General features: G+C 47.9%; 1 protein-coding gene and 1 long non-coding RNA gene across 4 annotated transcripts in view; one reads left to right on the top strand and one right to left on the bottom strand.

The window, feature by feature from the left end:
- Positions 1-12,184, bottom strand: part of TBCE (tubulin folding cofactor E) — a 622,247-nt gene that overhangs the window by 532,738 nt on the left and 77,325 nt on the right. The gene's annotated exons all lie outside the window — the stretch shown is intronic.
- Positions 1-12,184, top strand: part of LOC132685486 (uncharacterized) — a 72,267-nt gene that overhangs the window by 54,608 nt on the left and 5,475 nt on the right. For all 3 annotated transcript variants that reach the window (XR_014135386.1, XR_009613132.3, XR_009613130.3), the window contains 2 exons: positions 4,945-5,061; positions 5,382-5,569. This is a non-coding gene — a long non-coding RNA (uncharacterized LOC132685486). The remainder of the gene's footprint in view (positions 1-4,944; positions 5,062-5,381; positions 5,570-12,184) is intronic.

The raw sequence follows: 12,184 nt of genomic DNA, 5'->3' as shown, positions 1-12,184 counted from the left end.
TAAGGAAAGATTAGCTCTCTGTGACAGGGCTTGCAAATATTTACCCCATGTTCTTGTCTTTTGATTTTGCTTATGTTGTGTGTGTATGTATACGTTTTTTAAAAATTAGGTGGTAGAATACTGCAATGTCTTTTTATTTTTTAACGGATTCTGATAAAAGAGAACCATACTCCAAGGTTCTAGAGGAATTTGACGTGTTTTCTTCTAAGTACTTTTATATCTTTGTGCTTTTATATCTAAGTACTTTATATCTTTGATCCCTTTTTAAAATTTTTTTAATGTTTGTTATTTATTATTGAGAGAGAGAGAGAGAGAGAGCACAAGCAGGGGAGGGTTAGGGAGAGGGAGACACAGAATCTGAAGCAGGCTCCAGGCTCTAAGCTGTCAGCACAAAGCCCAATGTGGGCCTGGAACTCACGAACCACATGATCATGACCTGAGCCCATATCGGACGCTTAATTGACTGAGCCGCCCAGGCAGCCCTCTTTGATCCCTTTAGAGTTGATGCTGTGGCAAAATATGAGGTATGATACGGTATCCTTAACTCTTTTTCAATCATCTTGACATCATTTATTGGCCTATTCCCCAATGATTAGGCGTGTCGACTTTGTAATTTACCGAATTTCGGACCAGAACCGGGTCGATTTATAGTTTACTCCATTGACTGGGCTGTCCATTGGCAGGTACAGTGCTGTTGTCATTATTGAGCCTCTGTGGTGCACTTTGATACATGGGATGGTTGTTTCTTCTCATTCCTTCCCTTTTCCCCCTTTGCTCTGTTTTCTTTTCCTTTTTCTTTTCCTGGCCCTTCTTGTTTGCTTCATTTGCCATATGAATTTTAGAATCTGCTTATTTAGTTTAAAAAAAGTTGATATTTATATCGAAATCACATTGTTTATTAATTAACATAATTGATATGATAGTGTTAATTGTCACGGGGTTCTTGACATGATTGCGAATTTTCCTCTGTTAGAACATGGCGTGTGTTGCATTGGTGCTACTCTTCTTTTGCATTTCTTTATCTTTCTTTTCTTTTTTTTTTGAGAGAGCAAGAGAGAGAGAGAGAGAGAGACAGAGCGAGCTCGTGAGTTGAAGAGGGGCAGAGAGAGAGGGAGATCGAGAATCTCAAGCAGGTTCCGTGCCCAGGGAGGAGACTGATGTGAGGCTTGATCTCATGACCTCAGGATCGTGACTTGAGCCAAAATCGAGAGTCGGATGCTTAACCGACTGAGTCAGCCATATGCCCCTTCTTTTAATTTCTTAAAGGCTTTTCTCTGACACATTTTGCCTGAATCTTAAGTTTTTTGCAGATATTTTGTTGTGTTGCTATTGAAAAAAAAATCTCTTGAAGGATATGCCATTTTCCTCTCCACCTGATTGCTATTTGTATATCTAAGTATTGCTGTCATCCAGTATGTTAGTTGTATACCGGGCTACGTTAATGAACTTGTTTGTAGTTGTTTTTGCCAGGAAGCCTTTAATTAATTAATTAATTAAATGCTTATGTATTTATTTGGAGAGAGAAAGCCCACACGAGCAGGGAAGGCAGAGAGAGAATCCCAGACAGGTTCCATGCTGTCAGTGCAGAGCCTGACCCGGGGCTCAATCCCATAAACTGTGAGGTCATGACCGGAGCTGAAATCAAGGGTCGGACGCTTAACCGACTGAGCCACCCAGGTGCTCCAGGAAGACTTTAATTTAAAGAATAACAATGTGGTTTGGGAAATTATCCCAAATGGATATTTCAGCAATGGCAAGAAGGCGGCCACCAGGGGGTTTGGGGAAGTTCATGGTTGGGGTGGGAGGGCTGAAGAGTGTACCTCCTGAGATCTACTGAACTGCCTTCAGTAAAGTGGAACTGGGGGCCGGAATCCAATTTCGGAAGCTTCATTTTGGACCGAGATTTAGAAGGTGTAACAGCTGAGCCAGTTCCGTGGAGAAAAATCTGTGCTGAACTTGCATGTGGTTGTGCTCCTTTGAGCCCCAGAGCACAGAAGGAAAATGCCCAAGACCGACGGCAGTGAGGAGCAAGGTTCTTGCTGGCTCCCAAACCCAGAAAACTGCAGGGACACTGGCCATCTAGGGTCGTGGATCCTTAGCTTTCGGGGACACTCACCAGAGCCCATCGGTGGAAGGATCTCAGAACACAGAGGAGGGAACAGAGATCCAGCACTCCTCTGCTCCTTTGGAGACGGAAGGCAGATGGAATTAACAGGTGACCTATGACCCCGTGAGGGACATTACCACTCTCTGTTCTGTCTCAGTTGGGGTCTAAGGCAGACCCAGCCCCGACACCCTGATGCCTTTGGGGTCTCCCATATAGTTTATCCAGACAAGGACTTGGAGCTCGGGAGCCTTTTAGGGAACAAAGTTTAGCTTCCTCTTCACCTCACCCACCCCAGGTAAGAGGAGGGGTAGGAGCTGTTAGTAAGTCCTGTGCATTATGCTTGGTGCTGTCTGTATGCCATTTTATTCACTCTCCTACCTAGTCCTCTGAAGCATTCTCTCTGCTTCAAGGGCGAAAGAATGAAGGGCCAGAGGGGCAGTTAGCTTGCCTAAGGCCATTCAGCAGGCAAGTGGTCGATGCAGGGTCCAGGGAGCAGAACAGAAGCAGAGCCCTACCTCCTGCCCCCACCCCCTCCACCCTTGCTTTAATAAAAACAGCTCGGCCTTCACCTACTTGGCTCCCATTACATTTTGATTTGAAGGGTGAATTCTACCGTGAAAGAGCCTGTGTTCTCCAGACAGGTCCATTCTGTTGTTTCTCATCTCCCGCCATTTTGAATTAGCGGCACCTCCCCACCCCTAGCCCTGCCCCCACCCCACCCCTGCTACTGCTGCCGCCTCTGCTAGTGGATCTGAGGGGTCCCAGCCCACTCTCTCTCTCTCTCAAAAATAAGTAAAGATTAAAAAAAAATTTAGAAAAAAAAAAAAAATTGAGTTGAATGCAATGTTGATGGGTGACGCCAGTACCATTATTCTGATCACCGTTCCTAATAAAAATCATACGGAATTAAATAATCAGCCTAGGTCCAACACCATCCTTGAGCAAACTCAACGTTGTGAGACAGGGAAAATGGCCATCTAGAGAGAGGAGGTCATTCATTCTACATTCCTTGCAAAGATAAAGGCAAATCTTTGTTCTGCTGTGCTCTGCTCTTCCTGGTGGTTGCGAGTGGTTACAGCTTGTGAGGACCGTGTGTCCTGGGCAGAATTCCCTGGCAGGATGGCTGTCTTTCGTGATCAGCACCTGGGCTGTGTGTGGGCAGGCAGGTGTGCTCAGAACCAGGGGTCCTCGCGTGGCACCCTGTACTCTTGTCGTGGACCAGGGGATGCAAGGACCTTCCATCAGGCTTGATGAGAACAAGCTCAAACTTCTGGGGGCAGTGGTGCCACTAAATGGCCAATGCAATATCATCTGTGGCCCAGAGCTGGGGAAGAGGTGTATTCTATTAACAAACACCTAGATATCGGTGTAAGCATTTTACAAATATTCGTTTACCTAATCTTCATCTGGATTAGGGTTCTCACTTTATTATTCCTGTTTCCATACAAGAAAACGAGGCACGGAGTTCAGTAATCAGAACGAGGCCACACAGCCAATCTGCCACAGGGCTGGAATGGGGGTCCAGGCTCGTTCAGATCCCGAGGCTAACGTGCACTCACTGTTCGTGAAGCATCTCTCACGTGCCCTCGGCCTGGAGGTGGAGATCAGAATCCAATCTGACATGCCCCTTCCTTCTAGTAGCTTAGAGCCAGTGAGGAGCTTACATTTTGAAAGAAGCTTTGCCCTGTAAGTTTCTCTGCCCCATCTCTGACGCTTCATTCCTCTGTACGTCAACCTGGCTTGGCGACAAGGATTACAAATACTAAAGGGATGTGATGGTTAATTTTACATATGAACCAGGATAGGCTATGGTACCCCAATACTAGTTTAGATGTCACTGTGACGGTATTTTTTAGGTACAAATAACATTTAAATCAGTAGAGTTTGAAGAAGGCAGATGGCCCTTCGTAACACGGGTGGGCCTCATCTAATCAGTTGAAGGCCTTAAGAGAGAAAGACCTGAGTTTCCCAAGGAAGAAGGATTTCTACCTCAAGACTTGAGACTGCAAAAGTAACTCTTCACTGGGTCTTCAGTTTGTCAGTCTGCCCTGCAGATTTCAGACCTCCCAGCAATCATGTGAGCCAGTTCCTTAAAATAAATCCTTCTCTCTCTCTCTCCACACACCCTATTGGTCTGTTCCTCCTCTGGAGAACCCTGACTTACACAAGGGAAAAATTGTATTTATGAGCTTCAGTAATGAACTTCTTCGGCGGCAAATGGCTTCTGTTAAATAGGGGGCCAGAATGCAAGTGAAGGTGTCCGAGGACTATAGAATCCTCTGCAGAATTTTTTTTTTAATGTTTTAATTTAGTTTTGAGAGAGAGAGAAAGAGAGAGACAGTACAAGTGGGGGAGGGGCAGAGAGATTGGGAGACAGAATCCGAAACAGACTCCAGGCCCTGAGCTGTCAGCACAGAGCCCGACACGGGGCTTGGAGCTCGTGAACCGCGAGATCACGACCTGAGCCAAAGTCATACGCTCAACCGACCGAGCCACCCAAGAGCCCCCTCTGCAGAATTTCTGCAATGCAGATACCTCTTCTATGATCCTTATGGCGTGTGAGTAATGACTTGAATCTGAGAATTCAGAAATTCTGATCCTGGTCCTGAGCTCGGATCTCTACATACCGGCGGTTGGTAGGTCGGAAAGGAAAACCACATCTCCAAGCACGAGGCACCTCCTTCCAGCAGGAGGCTTATCCATCCTACCATGTGCCACTGCTTCGAAGGTACGACAGAAAACATCTACCTCATGCCAGGATCTGGGCTGGATGCGCGTGACGGTTCTGGCGACGGCTCTGAATGGTGGGTAAAGTGCTTCCCATTTGCTATTTGCAGGGAACCGTTTTCTGACGTGTCACGGCCAGGAGTTGGCAGTTACCCACTTTCAGGTGCAGTGACGGTGTCCCCACCTGCAGGGATGGTGAGCGCATCCAATCCCAGGGCTCTGATCAGGTGAGCAAGACACAGAAAGTGCTGCTTGGGGGGGGGGGGGGGGGCTGGTGTGGGGACCGGTGGACAAGCAGGGATACAAGGGAATGGCCGAGAGTACTCCCAGGGGCAAGAGTGCCTCTGAGGGACTCTGCTGGTGTCTGAGAGAGTCCCGGGAGGGAGGACTGCACGTGGCACCGGCCATGATTTACCCACCCCAATTAGCTGCAACAACAGCCCGTGCTGTGAAGCAAATCAAAGGGGGAAAAAATAGCCTCTCCAGAATGGTGACAGATGTCTCATAGTGCCGCATTACAGTGAGAAGCACTTGGACCTTATTCTAGGTGAGAAGTCCAATGAAACCCAAACTTGTCCTCTGGACAAGGCTGCTGTGTAATATAGAGCTGCCCCTCAGTGAGTCTGGCTGTCTCTCCGGGCCCCTCGCCAAGCCTCAGAAGCACCTTAACTTGAAGCCCTGCTGATTCCAAGCACCGCCTTCTGTTCTGGGCAAGCCTTGGCCAGGAAAAGTCAGGTAGGGACCCGTTCGTGAAGCAAGCCTACCACGTGTGACTGCAGCTGGGCTCCCGGAGTTCGTGGAGAGGAGTATGTTGAGCAGAGTTGAAAAGGACTGGTTGTCCCCGGCTGCATCTCAGCTGTGTTGGTGCTAGAGTCAGGGTGTGGGGCTGCCTTGGGGCCACTCGCCACCCACAGTGTTGTTTCTTTGGGAAAATGCACTCCCAAGTATCTCTGTTGGTTAGTGGGTTGACTGGCCGATTAATCGATGGATTCATTCATTCATTCGGTCAGTCACTGCCTGCCCTACGCCAGGAAGTAACCAGGGATGCCATGGCTGTTCTTTTGATATGAACAGCAACAGTGTGGAATGCCTGGGTGCGGGGGTAGGGGAGGAGCCTGCCCCAGCCATCCATTTCCATATGTCATATCAGGAATCAAGAAGCAAAGGGCTAAGGGCAGGGGCGATTCCTCATCTGCCTGCCATGTGATGTGGGCTGCTCATCCAAAAACCACGTCTTCTCACGTCGGAGAAAAGTTGGGTTTCCCTGACTCAGTTGGATGAACCTGTGAGCCACTTTGAGGGCAGGGCTGTGTCTCAGGTGTTTTGGTATCCTCAGATGCCTCCCACAGAGGGAGGGCCGACCAGGTCAGTCAATACGCGCCTGATACAGTGAAACCAACTTCGGCTGTCCCAAAGCCCTTTCTTTTGTTGGGTTCTAAGTGGTAAAGAAAGTCTTGGCTTGGATGGAGTCTTGGCTGTCACTGGGGTTTTGTGATTGTGTGTTCGAGGGATATGCGTTCCAATGGATGGAGAGCTTTCCAAAGCCCAAGTGATTCCTATGGGAGGGGCTCGATCCCTGAACCCACCTTGGCCTAGACGAGTCTGAGAGGCTGGAGAGGGAGGCCAATTATGGTCTTTGGGAAATTCTTAAGGTCAGCACCAACCCCCTGTGTGAGAAAAGGTAGGATTTCCAACAAGATGTCTGCTTAGGCTGTGGTGTTGACAGTTCAGGCATGCGGGTGACAGTAAAGAGAAGGCTACTCACTCTTGTCCTCTTCCAACAACTTCTGCTATCCATGGTGGCCTCACATTCATCTCTCTTGTCTCAGAAGAACTTCCGGGGCTGATGACACCTAGCACTTCTAGAAGGATCTTGTCAAGTAATCTCATCACACATGTAATTCATTTTGGCCAAGCTAGCTAGGGCGATCAGCACCCTTATGTCAGAGTCACTCTGTTCTAATTATCTTGTCAAAGGGACTTCTTTGCTTCCCCTCTCAGATGCCTCTATCTTTGTCAAACCTTAGTGACAAAACTTGGGCCATAGGCTCAGGTGTGGTCTTCCAAGCACAGGGGACAGATGGAACAGGCAGGATTCTACTTACCCAGAGTCCCTTTGTGAAGGCAAGGGCACTTAATTTTGTTGGTCATTATAACAAAAATGATGTTAGCTAGCATTCATGGCCCGACATGGTGCTGAACACTTTCCATGCATTATCTCACGGGATTCTCCCAGCACCTCAACAAGAGACTCTATTTTCCTCCCATCTTTACCGATGAAGGAAACTGAGGTTTCAAGAAGTTCAGGGAGCACACCTGAGGTCCTGTCTCAGGTCAGGCTCCCAGAAGCAGACCCCGAGATGAGGACTCACAGGCAGGTGATGTGTTAGGGAAGTGATTCCTGGAGAAATCTGCTGAGAGAGCAGCTGGACCGGGAAGCAAGCCAAGCACGGGCCATCTCCGAGAAGTCCCTGGGTTGATGGGTTCCACCTAATCCCACGGGCTGGGCTGGGTTCGTGGGTGTGCACCCTGTGCCCTTGTGGGGCCCCGTGCTCAGGAGGGCCCTGTGCTTGGGCTGACGTGCTGCTGTTGCTGTCTTGAAATTCTTAACAATTTTGGAACAAGGGACTTGCATTTTCATCTTTCACTGAGCCCTGCAGACTCTGCCCACGGGATTTCCAAAGTGCAGGCCCCTCGGGGCTGCTCCCACTGGAGGCCTGGGGATGCGGGCTTTAATCCTGTCATCAGCCATCGGTCATTGGGTAAGGGCTGCTTCTTAACCGTTCCCACGTTTTCCTGGTTCCTCCTGTAGGCAGGCAAAGCTGTCTAATGGCCTATGGGCAATGTTCTGAAAAAGAGCCGCAGGTAATGGCTGTTGGAACTGGAAGGGTCCCGAAGGAATGGCAGGATTCAAACTCAGGGCCACGGTTCTTAATCACTCTTCCTTTGAGAGGTCACAGGGTGGGTTCGGTTCTGCCGTGAGCCCCCGTGTCCTCCAGCCCCACCTTTCCTTCTCTGTTCCTCCTGCTTCCGGTCATGGGTAGGAGGGAGAGTGAAAGAATGGGAAGTGGAGGTTGGCAGTGTGCCAGCTGCTGGGAACGCCGCGATTTACCTTTCCTGCAGACAACTATTCTGGTCTGGGTGGGCCACCCGGGAACCCGCAGGGGCCAGGCTGGAACAGCGTCGAGGTGCTAATTCAGCCTTCCCTTCGCTGGCGCAGTCCTCAAAGTTTTCTACCAAAATATCAAATCTATGTAGTTTTCTGCTTTGCCATCTGTGCGTTTTTATTTTTATTTATGTTTATTTCTTTATTTTTTTGAGAGAGAGTGAGCAGGGCAGGGGCAGACGGAGAGAGCAAGAGAATCTCAGGCAGGCTCCACGCCCAGGGCGGACCCCGATTTGGGGCTCGATCCCGCGAACCGTGAGATCATGACCCGAGCTGAAATTCAAAACTGGACACTTAACTGATTGAGCCCCCCAGGCACCCCTCCTGTGCATTTTTCAAGATGCAATTCCCATGGCTTTGGATCTTTGTACTAACCTCCTCACAATGTGCATTTTAAAGAGATTTTCTTTAGCTTAAAAATGATATTTAACAACCCACTTGTCCCTTGGCAGGCTGTGTTTGTGACTGTGTAGACACATCTCCTCTATCTCTATAAGTCCCTGCCTAAATAGGATTAGTTTAGCGGGTCTGCCCAGAACTTTCCGTCCTATGTTAGGTTGTGGAAGCCTTGACTGCAGAAGCCCTCTTTCAAATCACATTCATGCAGCCATTCCCAGAAACTTTGGTAGGAAAAAAGGCACGCAGGCATACAAAATGATCCCCGGAATTGGCTTGCGTTGGCATGCATTTGCAGATGATGGGCCCTAAGTCCTAAGAGCAGGGACTGCCCTTTTCAAAAAAAAAAAAAAAAAAAAAAATCATTCCTCCTACATGCCCAGGGGCTGTAGTGCAAGAGGCACATTCAGTAAATATCCTAAATATAAATAAGCAGTAAGCAGGAGGGTGAACTTGCTTTCTGATCGGTGCTACCTGCAATGTTCTGGAAGTGTTTAGACATCTCCTGTGTACCTGTACCGCGTTTTGAAAAAATGTCCTTTTTGGCCCACTGTGCACCAGCTCTTTAAAAGATCTTGACTTGGAAACTTTGGCTGTTAGTCCCTGGGTTGCCATCCTCACAAGGGGACCCTGCATGGGAGAAGGGTGTTAGCCAGGGACTCTTCTAGAATGCACCACCAGTGAAGTCACCATCCTTTCTTCCCTTTATCTCCATTGTCCTAACGACTTGTTACCTTGTCCTCTTCTCTTCCTCTTAGTATATTTGCAGTGTGCTTATCCCATATTTCAATTAGGTCAGATTCATTGGCCTGGGAGAGGTGGGGTGCTCCTTCTGATGGAGGCACACATCTTAGGCCAACCGGCTAGAAACCAATAAGCAAACCACTGCCAAACCTTAGTCTTCTTCCCATGGGAAACCAGCAGAAACAGGTTCTTTTTGTTATTTCCACAAAACGTACATCCCCAAAGCACGCAGAGAAGCACACGCTGGATTGTAGCATCATCGTTTACTCAAGATGCCGTACAAAAGCCGAAAGAGGAAGGGGTGGACGTTGGGCCATCAAAGCCAAACGGGAGGAATCTTCGAAGGAGGAAGAGGCTAAACATGGAGGCGGAGGCCGCGATGAGAAGGCCATTATTGGTGTCTTCAGCAAGTCCTGAGCTCAGACATCCTTGTTTATGCCTCCGATGTGCCAGTGACCCCACCTCCTACCATAGCTTGTCTCGGGAGGGAAAGAAACCGGCCAAGAGAGCCAATTTCAGAGAGTTCTCTGGGGAAGGAGGGAATGAGTGAGAATCAGGCGTGTGTGGGCGCTGGGGATGCTTAGGTGCAGCCAATTTGGAGCCCCCTTTCTGAACTCATCCCGCCCACTCCCCAATTTCTACTCCTTGTGCCATGCTGTGCAGGATAGAGGTCCCATCTGGGAGGGAGTGTCTGGGACTACCGAAGAGTTACATTATGGTGCAAGGCGTCCAAAGCACCCTCCACACTCCCCCCTTCCAGCATGAGAATGGCTCACTGAAAGGAGATCAGCATTTATACCCAATTGGGTAATTTACTAATGCTTGTTAGTTTCATATCCTAGGAAACTTTCACTTGCCACCTCAATGAGGACAGTCACAGGCCATTGCCCAAAAAACTATCCCCAGTGAAAAACTACAGACATGGCCCCCAGGACCCCAGAACCCAGTATAGACTTGCAGCCATCATTCTCTCTTTCTGTCTCTGTGTCTCTGTCTGTGTCTCTGTCTCTCTCTCTCGTCTGCCACTTCACTGTGGCTCACTGTTTTACTCTCTCCCACCCACATAACCTCAGAAACTGCAGTTGAAAAGTTTCCATTTTAATTCTGATATTACGAGCCTATGTATTTTGCAACTCTGAATTTTTAGACCGAGACATGGTACTTTCTATTAGACGTCTGATACTTTTTTTTTTCTTTCGCCTAATGGACCAAGATGGCTGCAAATATGATACACAGAGTTTAATTAACTCTGCATTTGTTCAAAAGTCAGGGTAACTGTGAAAAGCTATTTTAATGGGTGGAGCCCACTATCATTTAAGGTCATAAACTTGAGCCTTTGAAAAAATAATGAATCAGATAGGTTCATACCAGTACTGCCTTTTAAGGCACCTTCTTATATTACCAGAATCTTCTGATAATGAGAAAATTAAACGGGATGCACCGTGACACTTTTTACAGCAGCCTCTCCTCGTCGTTACCTGTCATAAGGTCCTTGTCTAATTCGAAGGAGCAGAGGAGGGACTTCCTCTAGGTTGTATTGATTGGCGTTAGTGTGTTTCCAGCTGTCTGATTTGGACCACTATCTAGACTTCACCAGTGATGACGTGGAGTGTTCCTATTGAAGATTTAAGAGAAATAGTTTTCTTTCCACCAACATCAGCTCTCTCTAGCCACTGGATTTTGCACGGCTCCTTGGTGCATGCATACAAGTCACCTGGCTTAACAGGTGTTTGCTTTTTGGTGACTTTCTCACTCCTTTCTGGTAATTTCCCTGACAGAGCTTGGTTTCCCCTTCTCTCCCCATGTACAAGGGACATGAGCGCTTGTAGCTGAAAAACTCCGTCAGATATATTTGCATGAGTCCTTTTTTGTCTTTTAAGCTACAAGACTTCGATTTTTCTGCAGAATGCTTGCTTTGTTTTAAAGAACTTGACCACACATTGTGTAGGATGTTACTTGCTTGCTCCGGTACAAGGCCCTCAGGGCCTGCCAACAAGACCAGCTGCATAGTTTGTAGGGTCCAGGGAAAACGGGAGGGCAGGCCTCCTTGTTCAGTATGATCAAGAATTCCAGGTTGGTGACCGCCAAGCGTTGGGCCAAGAGCAGTGACCCCGTGCAGATCACATCCCCATGATCTGTCATTCCTATAGAAGTAACTTTTTACGACTAGCCCTGAACAGGATCTGTGACGGCCGGAGTTTGTTCCTTTGCTATGTTTAGCTTGTAAACCGAGTAAGCTCATCCTGTATCTCTCAGTGTTTTGAAAAGGTTCCACTGACTTCTGGCTTCCATCGTTGCTATAGAAAAGTCTATGTCAAGCTACCCCCACCCCCACCCCCCACCCCCCCAACTCTCTGCTCGTGGATTTTCCCGTTGGCAATTTTTCCTTAACCTGTGTCTAGTTTTGTCTATCTTGCTTTGAACCAGTTTTGCTTCCTGAATCTGATTTCCATCCTGCCCTAGAAAACTCTCAGCCCCTGTCTTTAAAATATCGCCTCTTGCTCCCGTCTTCCTGGAACTCCAGTGTGATACCTGCTAGAGCTTCCTGTTCATCTTCCATGTCTTCAACTTCTCTTTCATTTTGCAAATCTCTTTGTCTCTGTGCGCTGTACTCCAGGTGATCCCCTTCCAAACCATTTCCTGGGTCACAGTGCTCTCTTTAGCTGTCTAAGCTGATCTTTAAAACCCATTCGATACGTTTTTGTTTTTAATGATGCACATTTCATGTCTAGAAGTTATATTTGGTCATTTTTCAAATTTGGTTTTTAAAATGTTTTCATGTTTATTCGTGTTTTGAGAGAGAGAGAGAGAGAGAGAGAGAGAAAGCGTGCACGTGAGTGAGCAGGGGAGGGGCAGAGAGAGAGAGAGGGAGACACAGAATCCGAAGCAGGCTCCAGGCTCTGAGCTGTCAGTGCAGAGCCTGATTTGGGGCTCAAACCCGTGAACCGTGAGACCATGACCTGAGCCAAAGTCAGACATTTAACCGACTGAGCTGCCCAGGTGCCCCTAGGTCTTTTTTTTTTTTTTTTTTTTAATTTTAAATA

Source organism: Panthera onca, chromosome D2, assembly GCF_046562875.1.
Source record: "Panthera onca isolate mPanOnc1 chromosome D2, mPanOnc1 haplotype 2, whole genome shotgun sequence".
NCBI classification, from domain to species: Eukaryota; Metazoa; Chordata; class Mammalia; order Carnivora; family Felidae; genus Panthera; species Panthera onca.
This window is presented reverse-complemented; position numbering and strand designations above follow the sequence as displayed.